Below are 25,216 nucleotides of genomic sequence, written 5' to 3'. Positions count from 1 at the left end.
ATATATATACAAAATCCTTAAAACTAGTTAACCAATTCCAATTGTTACTAAAAAAATATTGACAAGTTTAGAAAATAAACACCATAAAGACCATGCACATACTAAAGCTTACATTTTGACCAATAGTAAAACGTTTCATTCAATAAGAATTGAGAATAATATTATAATAATAATAATATTGACACACTTTTACACAAATAATCTTGCCCCAAACTAGGCATAGCCTGTACTATGGGTATAAGACAACGATATATTTAATACAATATACTTACTTAAACATACATAAATACATATAAACATCCATGACTTGGAAACAAACATCCATATTCATCATATAAATGATTGCACCTACCGGGATTCGAACCCGATACCTCTAGCTTAGAAGTCACGGTCACTAACCATTCGGCTATATGTGTTCTATGTCGCTCTAAAACTTATGCTATCGCAGTAAGCCGGCCAGCGAGCGCGCGCTTTTGTAACCTCGCATCGAACCTCGATCAACCGATGTCAATGAGCATTTAGCACCTACTCTGTCGCTCATTGATTATAATTGCATGAATAGTGATTGACGCCCCGACGCTTCAGTCGAGTACGCTCGGCCTTGCTGTGCGGTTGTGTAACGCGGAGCATATGACTGATCACGTGAGTATATCTGTGGTCGTCGAGAGAACGTGACGATGCTTGTACTTGACCACTGGTGATCTGCATGATTCTATGACTTGATGTACAGCATTATGAAATGGTTCTTATCAGAGCTAATATTACGGTATATAAAATAAAATGTTCTTTTAAGAACGAATCTTTCAGCATACGCTTATTACAGTTACTATGCACGATTAATATTTCTACGATCTATAATGCTACGAAGGTGTAGCTGTACCTACAACCAATAATATCAATTAACACAAATGTCTAATATCTAACTTGTAACTTAATAATAATCTTATCATTTCATAATGCTGTACATCAACTCATAGAATCATACAGATCACCAGTAGTCAGCTCATGGATGTACGAGCATCGTACTTTCTCTCGACGACCGCAGATATGCTCCGCGTTACACAACCGCACAGCAAGGCCGAGCATCCTCGAATGACGCGTCGGGACTCGGGGGTCGATCGCTATTCATGCAATTTTAATCAATGAGCAACAGCGTAGGTGCGGAATGCTCATTGACATCGTATGATCGAGGTTCGACGCGAGTTTACACAAACTGCGATGGCATTAGTTTTAGAGCGAGATAGAACACATAATATTATTTTCAATTCTTATTGAATGAAAAGTTTTACTATTGGTTAAAATGTAAGCTTTAGTATTGGTGTGTATTTTCTGAACTTGTAAATATTTTTTAAGTAACAACTGTAATTGGGTAACTAGTTTTAAGGATTTTGTATATATATTGTGTAACTTTCAAATAAATCATATCTTCCACATATTCCTCACAGTCAAGCAGTTGTTTTATTTAATCGCCAAACGCTCAGTCTCCAAAGTGGTGACCCTGAACAAGAACATCGACGGAAGGAACCCGAACAAGAACACCGACGGAAAGAACCCGAACAAGAACACCGACGGAAGGAACCCGAACAAAAACGCCAACGGAAGGAAGCCAGAACAGAAGAACACCGAACCTCTGCCCGGCTACACATCGAAGTACAGCTTCACCAGCTCGCCGAAACGACTAATTCCTGTTCGACGAATCTCTGCTCGAGGAATATCAACCCGACGAAGAAATGGAAGACACAAACCAGGCTCAGCCACTTCCAGCGCCAACCACGACAGAAATCTCCAGCATTTCACTGTCGATGCGCATACCACCATTTTGGCGGGAAAATCCACGATTGTGGTATTACAGCTTTGAAGCCGCCACCGATGATCTCAAGAGGAGTTAAGCCCAGCTGACACAGATGGTGCTCGTCCAATTAGAAAAGGCTGACATCGTATAAATTCCCGACATCCTATTTAACATACCGAGAGACAAACAATATTCAGCAATCAAGGAACGTCTCATATCGGTGTATGAAGAATCCGACAGTCGCAAGTTCCAGAAGCTACTCGCCGAGATGGAGCTTGGAGACCAGAAGCCTTCACAGCTACTGCGACGCATGCGTAACCTTGCAAGGGACAAGGTTACCGACTCCGACTTTGTATATATATTGTGTAACTTTCAAATAAATCATATCGATACATAAACAGGATATAGCCTTCAACAACCGTACGTTAATAAATCATATCTTCCACATATTCCTCACAGTCAAGTAGTTGTTTTATTTAATCGCCAAACGCTGTCTCCAAAAAGGTATTACGTTACAAGTTAGATATTAGACATTTGTATTAATTGATATTATTAGTTGTAGGTACAGCTACAGGAGTCCCCTTCAAGTGAAACGCACCGGCAACTTGATGTGTCGGCCTGTCCTTAACATTTTGATAGGCTGGGACGTCAAGTTGTCCGTAGGGTCTGGTAATTTTGGGTATTGGTGGTATGTTTGTCAGGTATGGTATCGGTAAGGTTTTTGGTAACTTGTACAAGTAAAGGTAATGCATATGATGTATTGTTTTCTTCAGTTTCATTTAATAAATATGCAGGTTTTAAACGGTCGATCGATATTATGTATGTTTGACGACCTGGTAACTGAATGGTATAAACTTTACCGCTTCGTTTGATAACAAGGTACAGTCCTTCATATGGTGTTTGTAATGGTGGTTTTACTGAATCTATTCTAATAAACACATGACTGCATGTATGTAAGTCTTGATGAACAAATATGTGTTTGTTATTACGATGTGAAGTAGGTGAGTGTGGCTTATTAGCTGCGATATGGGTACGTAATTTATCAACGTAGGTATGATCCAAGGAGGTAGATGATGTTTGTGTGTTTATGTCGAAGAAATCACTTGGTAGACGAAGGTTATAGCCGTATGTTAGTTCAGCGGCGCTAACGCCTGTGTCCGATCGTAGAACTGCGCGCAGGCCTAATAATACGGTTGGTAGTTCATTGATCCATGAACAGGTGTTTGTTAACCTTAAAGAAGGGCTGTCTTCAAGCAATAAAAAAAGCGATGAAAGCGTTCTACCTTTCCGTTACTCTTTGGATTATAGCTAGTACTTCGTATTCGTTTAACTCCCATAATTTTCATGAGGTTGGTAAACAGAGTGCTTTCGAATTGTCGACCTTGATCACTAGTTAGTGTCGCTGGGCATCCAAATCTTGAGATCCAGTGATTGTAGATGATATCTGCTATTGTCTCGGCTCTAATATTGTCGCTAGGGATTGCCTGTATTGCCTGTTGTGTGGCGTTGTATTTTACTTTTCTGACAATTTATACAGGTTTTACTCCACTTCCCGATGTCGATATTCATTGAAGGCCAAAAAATTTCTTGAGATATTAATTTACGTGATGTTCGTATTCCTGGGTGAGCAATATTATGTAGACTATTAAAAATTTGTTTGCGGAATTCTATAGGTATGTGAGGACGTACATGACTTGTTGATGTTTCGCAATATAATTCTAGGTTCGTGTTAGGTATATTTATTTTCTTGAAGGTTAAGTTTGGTTGTTGAATGAGTTGTGTTATGCTGCTGTCTCGCTCTTGTGCGTTTTCTATCTCGCTGTAGTCCATCGTAGGTGGTACTGTTATTGTTTCTATGCGGCTTAATGCGTCGGCAATTATATTATTTTTTCCACTGATGTGTCGAATATCGGTTGTGAATTCACTGATGCATAATAATTGGCGCGTTCAGCGTGGCGTTTCGTTTGCAGCATGTGTTTTATTCACAGCGAATGTGAGGGGTTTGTGGTCTGTGAATATAATTAATTCACGTCCTTCAAACATCTTAGCTTCATATAAACATCATCAATGTGGCTATATATTATAATAAATATTAAAGATTTTTTTATAAAATCAATGACACGTTATCTACCTACGTTCAATGCAGTTTTACTACTTTATAGCTTTTACTACATGAACTCATGAATGAATCGTAATTTAGGCATAAATCACAGTGTACGGTAAATAATCATATCTGATGAATTAAATGTATTTTTTCTATACAAATACGAAGCAATTAGCAAATTAGAGTTCTCTCTTAGAGAATAGAGAATTAGAGATCTCTTTTTCGCTTGCAATAATTGCATTTACTATCCTTCTTTGACGTGTAATCGTAATGTAGTGTGCTATTGCAATGTTAAATTATTCATGTGTGCGTTAGTGTATCATTTTCAAACACCGAATGTTGTCTACGTAACCTATCTATACTTTTAAATATCATTGGGTAAACTATCATAATTTATTATCGTTTTGTTACAATAGAAGAATATAATAACATAAAATAATGCAACAACACTTGGTAAATGTCATGAAGAAATAAGAAACTCCCAGCCCAACTTTTAAATCATGTATTAACTTAGCCTTCCTAATATAATATTAATTTTTTTAGGGTGACTTGTGCATAACCAGACAAGAACCATGTATTAATATCTTCTTTACAATCTGCTATACTATAGTGAGACATCATTTTCATAATAGCTCTAAGTAATTTTTGAATTTGTGCTGAGTGACTCCTTTTGTAACTATATGTGTATGAAAGAAATTACTTTATGAATATAGGTAGAGTAATTTGCTTTTGCTTTTGCTTTCGCTTTGAATAAGATCCCACATCGACGTTTTCTACGGCTATGACTTGGGTCTCCTATTACATGTTTATTTGACTTTTGCAATCTTTAGATCAGTGATGCTGGTCGGAAGGTAGAGCTAAATGACTGTACGATGCCCCACTAACCTGCTATTCAATATGTTATAATGACAACTACCCAGACCCAGTAGTAGCAATGTTGTTGTCGTACTTGTGGGTTGACTCTTGTGGGAACTTTTGAATTGTTAACTGCACATAAGCTTTAACCCATAAGGTTTTTGCTGAGAAGTAAATTAAGAAATAAAAGAAATCATTAGGACTTGAAGTTCCAACTTAACCGTCCATGTTGCTTATAGTATAAGTATAATAATATTATAAGCAACAGGTATACGTATATTAGTAGACGCGTGATCACCGTACTTGCACCGAAATATAAAGAGGCTATAGAAATTAAACTGAACCGCCAAGCACCAGATTATTCTTGTATGAACGTAGTAAGACTGTATTCTTCCACATTTGAATATATTAGAAAATTGCGATGTTTAAAAACTTTGCATTTATAAAAGCTAGTCTGGAAAATTACTATTTCACTAATAGACCTATAGAAACTTCTCCCCTTAAATAGCAAGATTTTATAATATTGACGTATTTATATTGAATATCCATGAGTTTATAGTATTACAAATTTTACAAATTTATTATATAGAGATCAATAATTATTACAATACCTACCTACCATTTATATAGACCTATCTCTCGAAATTGAAATTTCGAAATTTGTCTGCTACAAATTGCAAACGTCAAACGTCAAGCGGCAAGCTGTAAGTTTAAACTTCAAAGTTCACACTTCACTGTCAGACGCTTTACTGACTGGTTTTGTTTCGATCAAAAGTTTTGGTCACATTCACTCCTTCTGCGATGCTTTATTTTGTTTATCTAGTGAGTAGTGTCTTCTAATAAACCTCAGTAATATTAATTAAATAAGTTAAAATAAAGTAGCATGAATCGCTACCGCTTGCAGTTGCAGTATGTTTTGCGAATTGTTTAGTGTGTATCTTGAGCCTGACGGCATTGTATTTTGCCTGGGATTGAATGGTGCAGCTTTTTGAACTCCCGAGTGCTATTATTATTTTTTTGGTTTATCCTATAGTTTATAATAATAAAGCTGTATATTGTGTATATATAAAGTACTATTAAGTGGGTGCAAATTGTGAGTTCACTGTGCAGTATCGTTGCGTGCTTTTTTTCTGTTTCTTCGAGGATTCAGTCTCGTAAGTATAATATTTCGTGTCTACCTAGTTTTAATAATATGCTTTCTTGAATCTAAGTCTAAACTATATACCATGTAAAGTAATACTGGTCTCATGAATAAGTAAATTTCATTGCGAATAATTTATTTAACTTACATGAGTCATAGGAGGTATCTTTTTGTTTTACTACGCCGTCTCGTCCGTCTGTGATATACTATTTGCCAATTATAGCAATTTATTTCAAATACTGAGTTTGGAAGGAGCTTTGTAACATGTAGAAGTTTACTATATTATAAAACGTAATATTTTTACATGTCATATTTTATGAACTTCAATACACATTAACAGACAAAATTTTGGATAAAAGTGTAGTATCATGCTACATAATCTAGGGATTCTAAGTGTACAAGGACATTCATACCTATCAACTTGCTAGAGATTTTAAATTCTTTTATTATTCATAAAATGTGAAGATATAAACTTAAAATAATATGAAATGAAAACAGAGCTCCTGGCACCATATTATAATATTATAGCAAAGCTTTACAATGGATATTTTTGTTCCAACTTCAACAAAAAAAAAAAAATTATAATGCTCATTTCCAACAATAAAAAAATATTGGATGGGTAAATTATGACACTTATAAAAAACTCATACCCCCTTATTCATAATTGCGCTTAGGAGTGCTTTTTCTCATTCTGACTTAGGTCAATAGAAGAAGACAGAGTGAGAATTAGCAATGCTTTAGGTTAGCAGACTATTATAAATAAGGGTATATATATAAATGTAAAAATAAAATACTACAACCATAGCAGAGAGTATTTGGAATTTTATATAGTTAAGTACTTATTATATGATTAGTAATCATATTATTTTTAGGTACAAAAATATATTTTAAAATTCTTGAGAAGTGTTACCACAGTGGGATTTTGTGATAAAGACAAAGTTCATATTGTCACTGCTGCCGCAATTGAAATGAAACCACATTTATATGTTTCATTTTTATGCATAACTTAAACTACTAACTACATGAAACCTTCCCATTATGGCTAAATAAATCTTATCATGACGGTAAGGGACGAGATAAGTTGGTTGAAGATCATAAAATAAATAACAAGATTTCCTTAATAATAATAATTATTGTCATAATTTAGCCTTAAATAGAGGACTACTAGCTGACCCAGCAAACATTGTATTGCCGATATTAAAATTGCAATACAAAAGTAACTGTTGATTGTAGATTGGTGAAAATCTGAAGTTGTATGTATATTTTAATGCTGACTCATAATCAAACAAATTAAAAAAAAATAAAAAAAAATCGTGTGGACCCTTAACATTCTGGGGGATGAAACATAGATGTTGTCCGATTCTCAGACTTACCCAATATGCACTCAAAATTTCATGAGAATCGGTCAAGCCGTTTCGGAGGAGTTCAAAGTTTAACACAATGACATGAGAATTTTATATATTAGATATAACTTGAGTACTGATTAGCTGAACAATAACATTATAATAATGACTTGATTAACTGGACTAATTGTTATTATGAGCCTTTGGGGCAACCAAAAATCATGAAAGTTAGTGCTATTATTGTGCAATTTATAGTTGCTATGTATATTCTATTAAATTGTTAAAATTCTACTTACAGCCTTTCTCATAAGGCTGCATTTAGTGCTCAATTGACAGTCAGTGCTGATGTTGGTTGAGCATAGCTATAACTATGACAATATATTTTCACGACGTTCAGTCCAGCGCTGATGAATTGCTGAGAAACGTCGGTGGAGCTTGTCGGTCCGCTGATCATCAAAAATCGTAAAGAAAAATATGTGTTATGACAATTTCGAATATATTGTACAAATTTCTACTTCAATTAAGCGCTCTATAATAATTAGGTGAAAATTATATCTTCTCCGATTTTAATTCCGTAATTGTTTGCTTAAGTAGTATGCACATGTTAAAGAGGATAAAAATGGATTAATTTTTTTCGTAATTGTACACACGCAATAAAGTTTGCTGGTCAGTGTGTATGGTAAGCGCTACGCCGACACCAGCACTGACGTCGGTTAAGCACTAACATGCAGCCTAAATGGTCATCTATCAAAACAGATTTACCTTGAACAGGCAATGTAGATTAGTTGTAATTGTCATGTTTTGACACAATAAAAATGACTATGAAACTACATTTTAAATTAGCTTTATTGGCTGCTGTAAGTTATCTAATGCTATTACAATCTGTTTTTTTTTTTATATAAATCAATTAATGGGCTAAGGCGAGCTCAGGCGTTAATGGGCCTAAATGCTTTTTACATGACATGGGCTTGTATAATTTTGTATCTACATATTTGCTGCTGTGTGTTGGTATGCAAAATATTTTTAATAATTTCATCAACCCACATTAATTTAAAATCATAGATCACAAGGGCTTAAGTACAAACAACACATAAGTCTAAGACTGAATCTGTATAAGTTAGGGTTTAGGGCTTAATAATCAAACCTTTACTGTAATTATTTCATTCTTGCAAAAAAATATATACTTAATTATAATATTTAATTGTTACATTTATTTAATAGAAATTTCGTAAAATGTCCATTGAAAATAGTACTTTTTTCTCACTGTGATGTCTTTGGATATATATCTATTACATTAATAATATTACTCAGGTAATACTTGGGTTGTGTAACCAGTAGGACGGACTTACCACAGTAATTGATACATTTGTAATTTAAGATATCACAGACAAGTCTTACTTACTTGCCAGTCTTGCTAATTATAACATCCAGTTAACACAGTCTATTTATTGAAAGATCCGACTCCCATAAATTTTTATTAAGTAACTACAAATTTTCTTAAAAGAAAGTATATTTCTAAAATTTTCCTACCTTCAGATCCTTATTTGATACTAGCTGACCCAACAGACGTTGTTCTGTATATAATAAATAAAATATTGTTTTTATATAAATTTGTCAATAATATATCATAACATCAAAAATTACTTCGTAAAATATGTACCCTGCTGTTGTAATGAAATTGTTTCACAGCAGAACTGTCAAACCGTGTGTAAATAATTTCTCTCATAGAAATTATGTATGGACACATCAAAGGAAAAACAAATTTGTTGTTTTTATTTAATTCCGAGCATTTTCCTATTTATTCACCTTTTAAACCTTCTCTGGACTTCCACAAATAATTCAAGACCTAAATGTTCCAAATCGGTCCAGCCGTTCTCGAGTTTTAGCGAGACTAACGAACAACAATTCATTTTTATATATATAGATTAGTAACACCTATGAGAGTGTCGGTAGTACATATACAATTTGACTTTGCCCTTCTTCCTCTAGACGCCGGTTCGATACCCGCGTCGCTAGTAGGCTTTAAGTCCCAGTTGTTTTCACCCAAAATAGGCGCACAGTACCTAGACGTCGATTTGCGAAATAAGCCCGTAAATTAACCCCGTAAACATAGACTAAATTACTTAAATAAAAATACCAATGTTTTTAGTACCTAGTACTCTAGTACTATTCTAGTCCATCCAATTGGCATTGTCACGTTGAAGCCGCATAAAGGTCTTTGCACACTACACTGACTCAACATCAATCCTATGCCCTTGTATATGGAAGAAGGTTCCTTGAAAACCGCACTGTGGAGAATGCCACACATGTTTTGTGGCGTGTCGTGCGAAAGTGTAATTCGATGGCACGAATCAGATCACCGCTTTAAATTAAATTTGAAAACAAAATTTATGAACGATGCGGTGCTCGAACCCGCGAAGTCTCGCGTTCCGTGCGATCTCTCTTCCACTGAGCCAACCGTTCGAGTGATTATCTTTGTTTTTATTATAATTGTTTTAAAATATTTATATTTTTTTATTTAAAAATAATAAATTAATGAATATGCACATTGGGCTCATACCTTTATATTCTGTGGCATTGACCTTGTGACGTCAGATGAAAATTCATTAAAAATGACTGCTCTGTTGGTTTACGAAAGCAATACATATGATGTATGCTTTTGATATTAATAATTATGAGCTTCAAGTTAATATTTTTAATACTTCACTATTTTTTAAGACTCGGGTACATATGGGGTACCCGAGTATCGGGTATGTATACGAGTGGGAGGCTCCTTTGCACAGAATGCTGGTTAGATTATGGGTACTACAACAGCGCATATTTCTTCCGTGAAGCAGCAATGTGTTAGCATTATTGTCTGAAGAGCGCCGTAGCCAGTGAAATTACTGGGCAAACGAGACTTAACATCTTATGTCTCAAAGAGACGAGCTAATTTTAGTTCCGTTCAGAATAATTGGGTTTTTCAAGCGGCACTGCAGTGTTATGGGCAGGGCGTATCAATAACCATCACTTGAACGTCCTGCTCGTCTCGTCTCTTATTGTCATAGATCCGTTAGATACACCTTAGATTTTATCAAAAGATTGTTGAACGATAAACAACAGAAAGACACAGATTTGTAATAGAATTTATTTAAAACAAGTGTTCAACACAATCTGTGTTATTACAAGAAAGTTTATACATTATCGGCCTTACAAATAAAATTGCCATAAAGTAATATAACTAAGCATAAATCAAGAATATGTAAAATGTTTACAAATAGACATTTTGCTTACGAATGGTTTGTTCGGACGTATATCGTTTCCCGCGTTTATTTGCAAGGCAGCTTGTCATTCGGAAAACTTCAGAATTATCATTGTATTGACAGTGTTGTCAATGATATTGTAAACATTTTGTATTTTCTTTGTTTATCATCAGTTATAACTTTATACCAAGTTTATTTGTAAGGCCGATTATGTTGAACAGTCGTTATAAAAAAGTTATATTACAAATCTGTGTTTTTCTGTTGTTTAGCGTTCAACAATCTTTAGACATTGTTTATATTTAAACACGAGTAGATGCTTGTCCAAGGTCTAACGGATAAATCAAATTCATATGGCAGATGTAGATTTCGATTAAAAAAGTCACTATTCAAGATAGGCAAACTTAACAATACAATACCAGTAATGAAAATGGTGTACCTATATGATAAAAGTAAGATCGTGGGCGAGACGGTGTCTGTATGTGTACTCCCAAGGGTAAGAATATACGCATACATAATCGATAGTGCAGTATAGCGTGACGTCATAGCGTGAGACCGAAGGCAGGTGCTGCAAACTTTTGGAGAGTATTTGTTTGCCCAAAATATAATCTTTAGATACAGGTGGATTTATGCATTTTTTTTCTTAACTAATTGTTAGAGTATTTTAGTTGTAGAACTACTGTCGACGCCAGATTTCCTGTCGTCGACTGAATTAAATTAAATTTTATTATTATATCGAGCTATACACCTATACCCATCAAATAACTCAATTATTACTTCAGTTTGTTATATTTTTTTTTAATGTGATAACCCTCACTTCTAGGATTAATTCACGACCTCCGGCGTTCCGTGCCGGTGCTCTAACCAACTCAGTTAGCTCAGAACGGTTAGCTCAGTTGGTTAGAGCACCGGCACGGAACGCCGGAGGTCGTGGGTTCGAATCCCGCGTCGATCATAAAATTTTGTTTTTCCAATTTTATTTGTGAATTATTACTTCGTTTACCTATTACTTCAATCATACTTCATCCTTCATCTAGCTGTCAAATACAACCTTTATTGGTTCACTCTATTCTACTTCAACAACTTGCACACGACACCTGAACTACACAAGAAACTATAATTATATCTAATCCTGTTACGATAGACGAAATATTCATCTTTAAGATGATTTAGGGTTTCGGGGGCGATAAATCGATCTAGCTAGGTTTCAATTTAAAAAAATGTAGTTTTATCCGTTTTAATGAGAAACAGCTACAATAACTTTAGAATACAAAGGTAAATTTCGACACTATATACAAGATTATAGTAGCTCAGATGGGACATGGGTGATCCGGAAAGCAGAAGACCCGGTTCGAATCCAGGTGTCCTATTAGTTTTTTTTTTAAATTCAAGTTTGTACATTCTTAAAAATCCGAGCAAGGCTCGGTTGTCCGGATATTAATAATTAATAATTATCATTTACATATAACAATACAATCAATAATGTCACAGCGAAACGCATATTCACACCTAGTATATATATATATATATATATATATATATATATATATATATTTGTATAATTTATACATCATTCATCATTTAAATGATTGCACCTACCGGGATTCGAACCCGGGACCTCTCAGCTTAGTATAATTTAATAAGAAAAAGAAAATTTGTTTTTTTTTTTTTATTGAAAAAATGCCAATTAAGTTGTGATAGATTATTAACAAATAACTATAGATATACAAAATATGATTTGAGTTTCCTTTAATGTTAATTCCTCCAATATTTGTCTTTAAACAATTCGACACGTGTTTCGCCTCTACACGAGGCATCCTCGGGACGTGTTGTCTCGCCAAAATCTGGCACGAGACTGAACTGAGGATGCCTCCGCAAAGTCACTACTTCAATAAACAACTGTACAATTAAAAATGACCCAGCGAAGCGGGTATTCAGAGCTAGCATTATGTAAAATGCCGAAGCTGTCAATATTTTTAAAAGCGTTGCATTGAGGGTGTTTGTTGACGAGGTGGTGGTAAAATGTGTATCTTTGAGCAATGTGAATACATGATTTTTTAGATTTAATGTTATAGTACATGTTCACTAAGTGGGGAAAGTAAGAAGAAGTAGCAAATAAATTGCAATTTTACAGATTAAACCCTTTCTTGATTAAATATTGCTGTTCGAAATCTTTTTGATAGTCTTTTAAAAAAATATCCAGCACTTTGTAATTAACTTCATGATCGGAATCAAAATATTTAGTAATGACTGATGTAGTTTCGGCCCAGTTTTCACATCAACACGAAGGCGGTTCCGACGGTTTTATAGTGCTTCGGTGTAAAATATTTAATTATGTGTTTGGTCATTATACAAAAGATTCATTTGTATGGTGCTGTTGGCTCTAGTCCAACTCACGTCTGAAGGCGGTAGGTCTAGAGCTGGCTGGAGTTGAGTAACTACTAACTACGTGCCGATCACTTAATTGTGGCGGTTAACTTGTGATAAATAAGTATCTATTTTTAGAAGATTAGTCTCCCTTCTACAGAGAGAAATGTAGACGGGATGAGTGGGTGGAGGAAATTATGATTATCAAAATGGTAACACCAGAAACAAGATATTATATCAACTTATATAATTTAAATTTGTAACCAAAACTTATGAACGATACGGGACTCGCACCCGCGACCTCTCGGGTTCCTTGCTGCTATAAATACTGAAACAAAGAAAAAAAATCTATTGCAAATAACATTTATCACCATTACAGTGTGATAGTTTCAGACATACATTTAAAACAATTTAAAATATATTAAGCTTATTCGAAGTGGTCTGCATTGGCTGCAATACAGTCCTTTAAACGTTGAGGCCAGTTGTCAATAGAAGCACACACGAAGCATGTACGAATTGTTTTAGGGACTTCAAATTATCGTGGAGTTTAGATCAAGCCGTAGGTGTCTTAAACTGACTATAAATTATAATCCAGCGGATTAAGATCGGTACTAGACGACGACCAGCCTTCAGCTCTGATGAAGTCCGAAACGTTCGTTTCCAACTAAGACTGCGTAGACCGAGCTTTATGACCCGGCGCCTAGTCTTGCTCGAAGGCCCATTCTTGGTAATAACCAACCAACCCTTAACAACACTACCTTCTCAAGAATGGTATCTTGATACACTTGTACCAATGTTTTGATACTTTTTTCAAAAAAGTATGACTCGGTCACTCCTTCATAGCTAATCCCCGACCAAACCATCCCTGAAGTGGGATAGTGCCCAGGTTGCACTCTTTCCTTGAAATGACCAGTTCGTCTCTTATAGGTTTACTTACTGTTTTTTTTTTCTATTTTTGTGTTAATATCTTAATGCGGTTTACAGAATACACCTATTTACCAAGTTTCAACAGTATAGTTCTTATAGTCTCGGAAAAAAGGGGCTTTGACATATGGACGGACACACAGACAGACATGACGAATCTACAAGGGTTCCATTTTTTGCCATTTGGCTACGGAACCCTAAAAATACAATATAATGTTATATCTTGTACTAGGGGGCGGTTTCTGGTTTGAAAACGAAGCCGCGCGCTTAAGCTATGCAATAAGTGGGTCAGCATTGATTAACGCGTAAAGATCAACGGCCTGTTATCGTGATCTGCTTGTGGCGCGATGACGTCATAAACAGCTGTCACTTATCAGTCGCTGTTTACATAAGTAGCCGTGAAATATTTTGTATTGTAACATGTGCGTTGAGTGCGATGCGAAATTACTTAACATGTTTAAAAGAACCAGTTATTTATCATTGTATTGAGTTCAGTATTCCAAGAGGTGTTTTTTATGAGAAAATCTGACGGGACGAGAAAGAATTCTTTTGTAAGTTTATATGTCCTGTCCATTACTGCATTTCCGCTCCAGGATTCTCTATAGAAACTAAAAACTGAACGTAATAAGAATTGTGCTCGTCAGTTTTAAACAAAGAAGGTTATAATATTAGTCCAGTAATTTGAGGGGCTACAGGCGCCCTTCAAACGGAGACATAATATTCTTGCACATTACTGGTTTACGGTAGTAAAACTCGCCTAGCTGGCATCGAAGTTTCAACACGTATTTTATTTAAATGAAAATAAGAGACAGGAGGAGCCGGACGTTCAGCTGATGGATTACCATCGATATATCATCATATCAATTATGATACGCCCTGCCGCTCAAGAAGAATTCTTGAAAGACCCAAAAATTCTGAGCAGTGCTACAACTGCTCTCGTCACCTTGAGACATAAGATGTTAAGTCTCATTTGCCCAGTAATTTCTCTAGCTACGGCGGTAGTGAAATTACTGGACCTTTCAGACCGAAACACAGTAATCCTTACACATTAAAGCTTCACGTTCATTGCGGAAATAGGCGCTGTTGTGGTACCCATGATCTAGCCGGCATCCTGTGCAAAGGAGCCTCCCACTAACGTAATGGCGAAGTTCGACCAACGTGAACCCTAGCACTGAGACCGCGCCGTCTGTGTGTCAGCGAACCGTAATAATTATACAACTGAATATTATGACAGACTATTGCTGTTGCCACGCAAACAAAAAAAAAATTTTAACAAAAGTATTTAAAAGTACGCAGTGTCATACATACTACCTCGTAAGATGGTACAATCGAAAAAATTTAATCGTGACCTACCTTAATGGCATTTTCCTACCGTCATAAGCAAATACTAAGGTCGAAATTCTAAAAGTGAAACTTTTATAACATCGTCTCAAACTTTTTCGTCTTTGTTGTTGCATGTCGCGTGACGGTCGGGCGGCGCATATAGTTCGCAGCAGCTGACCGTGTAGTGTATAGACTATTACTCATTTGTGCCAGTGCTCCACGCTATTTTGTTTGTTTTTGTCAGTGTTTAATGTAAATGTTGTTACATTTATTATCTCCCATTATCATTCCAATTTTCCAAGTATAAAATTAAGATTGATAAAGCGATTTTTATACCCTTAATGGAATATTATTCCAAAAATTTTTAGTTAAATGTCTATAATGTGAAAAAAAGTTTTAACTTTTACCGTGGTTTCATAAAACCACACAATCCTTTTTTTCGTGTATAAATCTGTTTTTGATTTTAAAAGTGGATCATGAATTAATTTTGTTCATGGTGGTACAGATATTGTTTACGAATCGAAAGGAATTTTAAAAGCTCGTGGATATTTATTGTCATGTAAAAATTGTTTATTGCAGGTTGCTCTCACCTGGCCAAACTGATTGGAGCATAATAAGTAAGTTTAATATAATATTTACTTCGAGAATTAGAATAAAATATACTTAAATCATTTAGGCAAACAATACTTCAATAATATACATTATAAGCGAAACAATTTAAATATATTATAACTACATTTGAAAAAAAAAATATTACTTTATATGAGAATAGAAATATACAAAACCTATTTGATAAAAAAAATTTGATAACAGAAAAGTTTCTCATTGTACTTAACATTTTACTACAAAACAGCATAAAAACTCAAATATATAAACTAAACATTTTGTTTAAACCACTCATCAGTAATATGTGATTTTAAAAATCCATTCTTTCGATATCTAACTAATACTTCTGTCTTACTAATTATTTGCATTTCGTTGATAAGTACGTACTTACCATAGAATTAAAAACGTGCTTAATTAATGTTTAGTTATTTTTATTTAAATACTGATTAAACACGTTCCCATTAACTAAGAATTTTTAAATACATATTTTATAAATGTGTGTAAAACTTATAGCAATAAAAAAAGTTCTGACAGCGGTGGGATTCGAACCCACGCCCTTTCGGACTGGTGCCTAAAACCAGCGCCTTAGACCGCTCGGCCACGCTGCCTACACGGTTTGCGTTGAAATATTGAAACGGCATGCAACGCGATGGTTATTACTAGAGACCGAATAATAAAAGTTATCATTATTTAGTACAATAAACTGTCGACGTTGGCAAATTACCAAAATAATCGTGATTAATTGGTGACGATCGGAACACTCGCCGGGATAATTTGAATATTGTCTGCAAAATAAATGTGTTTTGGAATACATAGGTACACTTACTATTTGTGAACAACTAGCTGTGCCCGCGACTTCTTCCGTGTAGATAAAGGGTTTTTTAAAATAATAAGCAACTGTGGAATTGAAGATTATCTCGTGTCCTATTACAGTTCCGGTTCCCGTTTTCGCTCCCGTTCTCAACATATTATATGAATCTTATTTCGTGGAAGATTGCTATGGCAAACTTAACCTACTCTTGGTATAGTTATAGCTCATCGACTTTCAATTATTCATAAATCCCGCGGGAACCATGCATTTTTCCGGGATAAAATGCAGCCTGTGTCCTTTCCCAAGCTCTAGTCTATCGGTGTATCAAATTTCATCAAAATCGGTTCATTAGCTCCGGGGTGATAGCGTAACAAACAAACTTACATTCACATTTATAATATTATTAGTAGGGATACATTAACGGCAGTGAATTGAACGCTCATATTAATTGAGAATGTCCGCGTTGTGTTACTTAATTATAATAATTATTATAATTTTTTCGACCAATTTTCCTGCCACATGCCATCCACACACGGATGTCAAGAAAATATTAATTTTAATGTTAATGTTGTTATATACGATGTTAAACTGAACCATTGTTATTTTTAATTGAAATATATTTTATATACCTCATAGATTATTTAACTTGATAATATAAGTGCACTGTAAGTGTGATTTAAAAAAAATCAACTTCAGTTTCTAGAATAAACCTTTTTTGTCATGTCGCGAGTAGAGAACAACGCCTGCAAAAATTAAGTTTTAATTATAGGTAAAAGATATAAGATAAAAGTTTTTTAATATATATACGTTCATAATTTCTTTTATTTAATGGCTATTACGCTCCCTCGGGAACTCATAAAATATCACGTTATGTGTAAAAGATGTCATCTGAATGATTTTTGAAGTTTCTAATTAATCTAAACCAAAAAAATGCAAATGATAAGAAAGAAAAGAAAAAGACAGAAAGAAGCATAAAAAAGATAAAAATTACAACTAGGTACGTAATGTGCGAATTGTAAGGTAGCTCTGGTCATGTCAAATTTGGTATTCAACGTCTGGAAACGGCGTGGTCTTTGTCAGCTCTGAGTAGGAGGTAGGTGTACGTAAACTTTTTTTTAATACAGTTGCTCAAAAAGTGGTATATTGCAGGGACGTATAGCGTTCGGGATGTGAGCTATCTTTCTCGAGCTTTTTCTTTACCTTTTCCGAACTCGTGCGTTCTCTTTCCCACCTGTCAAAATAATGTCTATTAAAAAGAAAAAACCAACCATGAAGTTTTTATGATTTATGCAAATATTTCTAAATAGAAGCTACTAATTTGTTTAAATATCAGATTTGATGATTTGATTCAATGAGTTAGGTTAGGTTTTATTTCATTTCATTTCATATCAATAAAAAAAATCTACTGAAGACTTGGCTGTATGATGGGCATAGTTCCCTTTGCCTAACCAAAATGGGTGAAGAAATAAAAAAACATCTCTGCTTATATTCTTTTACGGTTGGCGCCATTTTAGTTAGTTGAGTTTATTGTGTTGTTATTATTCTATTAAATTGCTTGATTTTTTCGCAACTGTATTAAAAATAGTTGTTCAGTACACGTGCGGAACCGTCATTGCAACTTGTTCCGACTGTCGACCCTCACCTTCGGCTGCGCCTCGGCTCGGATAGACATTTGTCGGAACTCTTTGCAATGACAGGCTTTCCGCACTCGTGAAGAAATATACTATTTCAGTGAATTATGAATCAACCGCTCTGAGTACGACTTTAAATGAAAATCTTATTAGTGCTGTTATATATAGATATTTCTTTAAGTGTTAATTAAGTAAATCTTCGGTACTGCTACTTTATTTTGTGATTAAGGGACCAAATCGTCCAAAATGCTTTTTATTTATTTATACTATTAATCATTTACAGAAAGAATCTCAAACTAACATAGCGCAAAACTGTTTGGACAGTTTGTGTGCAGGATCAAGTCGCTTGTAATAAATACATTGATGTTTAAAATAACATTGATTTTATATAAGTATAATTAACAAATATTGATACCAATATAATAAAAAATCTAATTTTAAGGCAGTGTTGACACTAAATATTACTTAAGTTTAGTTTTAAATTTTCTCTTACTGGTTTCTAGTCGGATGTCCTCAGGCATAATTCGGACGGAGACTCTAGTCCGAATTTAGTCAGGCTTTCTAATTTGTCCGGATTTTGTTTTATATTAAATTGAATACAGAAAGAAAACTACATTTTAACAAATTGATCTTTACGAGAAACATAATTTACATTCATGACTTTTCAAATGACTTAATGGTAACCCTACCTGTGCGACGACATGTTTAACGCGGCTGTCATTCCATTACCTTCCTATTTATATAATTTACGTAATAATGTATTAAAATGTAAACATAGTGTATGTTCGCACATCACTTGAGAAAAGCACCCCTTCCGGTACTTGTCTAGTGTTGTGTTAGTGGCTGTAAACTGGTAGGGGTGGTTGCTTAGTCCGGTAATTACAGAACTGGATGTGACATTGAACAACATTCATTAACATTTTTGGGTTCTGTTCTTTTACTGTTCATATTTAATGATATGGAAGAACAGGACTTCTAGCACAGGTGTTCCTCACTTAATAGAAGTGAATGAGAATTTTTGTGACTGAAATAAATATATTTCTTAAGTACATTTAATTGCAGTATATATATATATATGCCATTATCTTTCAATGCCTTTGTGCCATCTTGTAGCAGGTAGTGACACCGTCCTGTTGCTGTAGAGTTTTTTGAACTTCTTAATTAAAAAAATATGACTGTAAGTTATGGTAGTTTTTTCTTGATGTTTATTTTTTTTTGGAAAACAAACAGTATTTTAAACATTTACAAAAATAACTACATATAAGATTGTGCACACACCAATAAAGTTCCCACTAATATACATATTATGTTTGCAGTAAAAAAATATAAACTTTACTAATTGTTTATTTTCTTGAAATGTTACCTTTTTAATGTTATTAAAACTAGGCAGATAGTTCAGTATAGTAGATAACAAGTTTATGTACATACTATATACGAAAAGACTTGTCGATCTATTATTATATTATGAGTGGCGACACTGGTTCTTACAAAATAGAAGTTTAGACACAACCAGAGTATAGAAATGATTTGAGTTTTCTTTAGTGTTAATTCCGCCAAGGAGTCTCGTGCCAGATTTTGGCCAGACAACATGTCCTGCGTATGCCTCGTATAGAGGCGAAACACGTGGCGAATTGTTTAAAGACAAATATTGGCGGAATTAACACTAAAGAAAACTCAAATCATTTGTATAATTATGGATTTCCGCAATGTAACGCCTACATCAATAAATTTTCACAACCAGAGTATTTAATTAATTACAAAAACTTGAACCTGCTACTAATATTTGTTTTATTTGTATACAATTATTAAAGTCTAAACAAAAGACTTTTTTTCAATATAAAAAAAAGACATAGTAATTGTGTAAATTTTTTTGGTTGCCCTTCCAGTGTTTCTATATCAATCTGGTATCATGGCAGGGGTGGCACGCGTTTAATTTAGTGCGGGCTTCGCTAATCATTGACGGGTCGTTGACACGGCCGCGACCGTCTGCAGCATTTTTATATATTACTGCCACTTAAGTTAGGGCTGTCACAATATTCTAATCTCATGTCGTTATGTAGTAATATTTTTCACTGATGTACACTGCTGGACGATCTCCGGCGATCTTGACCAGATCGTCGGTCCATCCTGTGGGGGGCCTACCAACACTACGTCTTCCGGTACGTGGTCGTCATTCGAGGACTTTACTGCCGCAACGGCCATCTGTCGGTTGAACTATGTGCCCTGCCCACTAAGTCGTACATGATCGTAGAATTTGATTTTCTTCAAACCATTGATTTAGGTGTTATTTTTATATGTATATTATTTTTATGGTATGTTTAAAATTTTTCAATCGTTTAAGTATAGCTAGTCTAGATATATTATTAGGAGAAGAGTTTAAGGCAAAGAAATAAAAAAAACTCGAATCCGAAAATTTTTATACATCTATACAATTATAATCTATTTATTAAAATTTACACTTTACATTGATAAACAAAAGGTTAATATTCGGTTTCCGAGGTATCGTTATGAGTCAATACATAGGTGGAACTCACTTATATATATTATTGTCTATATATATAATATGTCTCTATATATACAATATATCTATATATATATATATATATAATGAAAATATTCTTTGTTTGAGGCTCAATCACGCCTAAACCACTGATCGTATCCGGTAGCGCGTACATAGGCTGCACTAAAAGTTATAAGAATATTTCCACTGTTCCTGTCATATTAAATCTTTTTAATTGAAAACTCCTTGGTTTTAAAAATCGAATACCATTTATTTATTTAAAAAAAGATTCTCGGTCTTGTCAAACTTGTTTAGTCGTTGAGAAAATGGAATTGACTCGAGAAAATTCTAGACCGATGATTTATTATGACTTTCGAAGTGGTTTAACACAAAAACAGTGTGTTGACCGGATGATTTCTGCATTTGGTGATGAAGCCCCATCCAAAACCACAAACGCAAATGGTTTGCTGAATTCCAACGTGGACGTGTCAAGCTCAGTGATGATCCCCGTCAAGGTCGTCCAAAAACTGCAGTCACCAAAAAAAACGTTGATGCTGTGCGTAAGCTGATTGAGGAAGATCGACATGTGACATACCGCGAAATTCAGGCAACTTTAGACATTGGCATGAGTCAAATACAAATAATCTTGCATGAACAATTAGGTGTAAAAAAAGTTGTTTTCCCGATGGATACCGCATTTGCTCTGTGAAGAGTAAAAAGCGGCTCGCGTTACTTGGTGCGTCAGAACTCTCGAAAGATTCCACGCAGGATCCTCAAATGCTGTATACAACATCGTATCAGGTGACGAATCCTGGATATACGCGTACGAACCCGAAACAAAAAACCAGTTACGAGTTTGGGTGTTCGAAAATGAGTTAAAGCCAACAAATATTGTTCGTTCACGGAGTGTTGCAAAAAAAATGGTGGCCATGTTTGTTTCCAAAATCGGCCATGTTGCGACTATTCCTCTTGAGGGACAAAGAACGGTTAATGCAGAATGGTATGCTAGCATTTGTTTGCCACAAGTCGTTTATGAACTCCGTAAAGAGAACTGCAACCGCCACATCATACTCTATCACGACAATGCGAGTTCTCACACCGCGCACAGAACAAAAGAGTTTTTAGAGCAAGAAAACATAGAATTATTAGACCATCCGCCGTACAGCCCCGACCTAAGCCCTAATGATTTCTATACTTTCCCTAAAATAAAGAATAAATTGCGTGGTCAGAGATTTTCATCACCTGAAGAAGCTGTGCACGCCTACAAAACGGCCATTTTGGAGACCCCAACTTCCGAATGGAATGGTTGCTTCAATGATTGGTTCCATCGTATGGAAAAATCTGTCAAATTTCGCGGAGAATACTTCGAAAAGCAATAAATACATTTTTAAATAGTAATGTTCTGGCACTTCCTTGATTCCCGAAATTTGCAGTGCCGCCCTCGTATCACGAAACTAACACCATTCGATGCAAAATTTGTCCTAGATGATTTATCTCTACTTTAGTTTCGAATTCCAAAGTTCCATCCTTTTAAAATTCGCCGGGCGGGAACGACTAGTACACGTATATGATGTGGTGGTATATGTAATGGTAAGTGAGTTGATAATGGTACGCGGTAGGCACTATACGACAGGCGGCAGGCGAACTCGTGCGAACAACAAACAAACTGATAAAAAATGACTCGGCAATGCGGAAGTATAATGGACAAGGCGGCCACTGTTTACACATAATATTTATGGTCAACTGTTTGTATCGAAACTATATAAGATATAGTTTCGATAACGTCATATAAAATTCTGTTGTCCCGGTGTTTGTCACCAAACTCCTTCGAAACAATAGCTAAACCAATTTGTTTGAAAATTTGTGTGTACGTACTGCTCGTCTCGTCCTTTACTTTAAAAAAAATATAGGGTAGGCAGATCCGCAATAGAGTTGCAAGATGGCAATCGAATACAATAATTATTGTAATACTATAAATTTTATTTACGATATATTTGGGTGGTCTGAGAATCGGCGAATCGTCATCTATTATTTATACACCAAAAATTTCAATTATTGAAATTAGTTTATTACTTTATATGGCAATAGAACGTTTGCTGGGTTTACTGTACAAAATTTTGCCTGAAAACATTTCTGGGTGGAAGAACTGTGGAAATCTCGACCACTCCTTTAAACTCATTCTTTCATTTCAAAAGTATTTTATTTAAGTAAAAAAAAATTAAATTGTAAATTATTATTAAGGAATCATTAATTTATTAATGATGGCAAAGGTAATAAGTTAATCCTAATAATTATTATTGAAGGTAGGTTGAAAACTTTAATTGGAACCTTCGAAAATCATCAGCCGGAATACGTCTACTGCTGGACAAAGGCCTTCCCCAAAGATTTCCACGACGATCGGTCCTGTGCTGCCCTCATCCAACGTATTCCGGGCGATGTTGACCAGATCGTCGGTCCATCTTGTGGGGGGCCTACCAACACTGCGTCTTCCGGTACGTGGTCGCCATCCGAGGACTTTACTGCCCTAACAGCCACACAGGTTCTCCTACGGATCTCCTCATTTCTGATTCGATCTCGTAGGGAAACCCCGAGCATAACCCCTATGGTCTTACATTCCGGTATTATATGCGTACCAACGTGTTTTTTTTTGGTCGACAAAGCAACATATGTTGGGTTCATATTATAAATATAATTTTAATACGCTTTATATTAGCTTCACCTGTATATTTGTTTGTTCATATAGTTGTCGGTTCCAAACATGGAACCGACTTCTTTGGGCGCGATTTTGACCCACTTTAAACGGCTAGATTTCGTTCAAACTTTGTAGATTTATCGAAGACCGATGACATTACACTAATTTGATAAAATTATTCAATTTTTCAATTTGCAAAATATGATTTTTGTTAATTTATATAATTTTCATCTATAGTCGATAAGGCAGGAATTGATGTTAAAGTACTTAATAGTTAAGTTGCTATTTAAGATATTATTAAAATATTAATTCTTCTACACTCCACGCTTTTTTTACAATAAAATATATTTTTTTTACACTATTTTCAATTTAAATTTATGTTCTATTTTTTAGTTGAATTTTATATAAAGCGTGCTTTTTAGTTTTTTTTTTAACTATTATTTATTCTAATAGCTGTCTCATAATGACGATGTAATCTCGAGCGAGAGCCCTGGCCTCACGTGATAAGCGAGTGAATGTACCAAATGATTTATCACTTGTGTGTAAATACATTAAGGATGGGAACTTCTCGGAAACGATAGTGTTTCCGCTACAGTTGAATGATTGACAAACTGCATCATGCCGCATGCGTCACTGGTCGATATTTAGGCCCCGTTCACGTATATAAAAGTTTTTTAAAAAGGTTCAGACGGCAAAACGAATATGCAATTTCTTTTTCATTTCGCATACTCGGAAAGTAATGTTATTTGATCTGATTATTGGGTGGAATGTGCTGCTTCCCTCCATAGTGAGGGAAAAACTCATACAAATTACTTCCCACCTAAGGGCCGGAATGAACTTTGAAAATAGAACTGCTGTCAGCTGTGAAGAGTTTTATGTAAAAAAAAATCTGCGGCCATGTGACTTTCCAAACAGCCAGTGTGAACTTAGCGCAAACTTCTTTGAGCGATAAGCCGCAACAATTACGCGGTGAGTTCCATATTTAAAATTTAAAAAGTCGACGTAAATTATCCTAATTTGACAGTTCATTTTAAATAGGCACTACTAATATTATTATATATTATCAATAAATCTTAATATATATAAATCTCGTGTCACAATGTTTGTCCTCAATGGACTCCTAAACTAATGAACGGATTTTAATGGTGATTACTTCATGGAGTGCAGTTTGGTCCAACTTGAGAGATAGGGTAGTTTTTATTTCGATTTGGGACCCATAAATATCTTTATTTTCAATATTTGTTTTGTATGGACATATTTTCTATGAGAGAATTTAGTGACGCACGGTTTGACAGTTCCGCTGTGAAACAATTTCATTCTAACAACAGGGAGCATATTTACGAAATAATTTTTGATGTTTTGAAATATAAAACAGTTGTTTTTTTACTATCTACAGAACAACGTCTGTCGGGGCAGCTAGTAGTTTATATAAACAGCTAGTTTTATTATCCTCATATTTGAAATGAAAAAAAAAAACGTGTTTAACTCGGGTCGAAATAATCAATTCCTACTCGGACTATAGCCCCCCTCGCTGTGCTCGGGCGTCTAAATACCTCGGGAATTGATTATTTCGACCCTTGGTTAACAATCTACTATTCATAATTCTAGATGAGCGCGTGGCACCCGCGCGTAATCGAGCTCACTTTTAGTGAAAAAATACTGCTTTATTTTATAGAAAATTAATTCCTTCTACAATAGCCTACTTGGTATTGAGCTAGCTCTACATACGAAATATAAAGAAAAAAATAGAGTCGCAAATTTTTCCACCGTGAAAATAACGTCAAGTATAGAATTAACTCCTGAAAGTATTAGAAGTTACGCAAGAAATGTGATGGATAATATATTACCTACAAAACCCCTGGAGAAATATATGAAAGCCTATGGTAAT

At 34.8% G+C, this 25,216-nt stretch overlaps 1 protein-coding gene and 1 non-coding gene across 2 annotated transcripts in view; one reads left to right on the top strand and one right to left on the bottom strand.

Annotated features, from left to right (window-relative positions):
- Positions 1–5,568: 5,568 nt before the first annotated feature.
- The window catches only part of LOC126974684 (uncharacterized), a 78,888-nt gene continuing 59,240 nt past the window's right edge, over positions 5,569–25,216 (top strand). The window contains exon 1 of the mRNA XM_050822242.1: positions 5,569–5,905. The gene's annotated coding sequence lies outside the window, so the exon portion shown is untranslated. The remainder of the gene's footprint in view (positions 5,906–25,216) is intronic.
- On the bottom strand, positions 16,223–16,302 carry Trnal-uag (transfer RNA leucine (anticodon UAG)). Its single transcript has one exon. It is a non-coding gene; the product is annotated as a tRNA-Leu (tRNA).

This window comes from Leptidea sinapis, chromosome 33 (genome assembly GCF_905404315.1).
Source record: "Leptidea sinapis chromosome 33, ilLepSina1.1, whole genome shotgun sequence".
NCBI classification, from domain to species: Eukaryota; Metazoa; Arthropoda; class Insecta; order Lepidoptera; family Pieridae; genus Leptidea; species Leptidea sinapis.
Note: the sequence above shows the minus strand (reverse complement) of the source record. Positions and strands in the feature narration are given on the sequence as shown.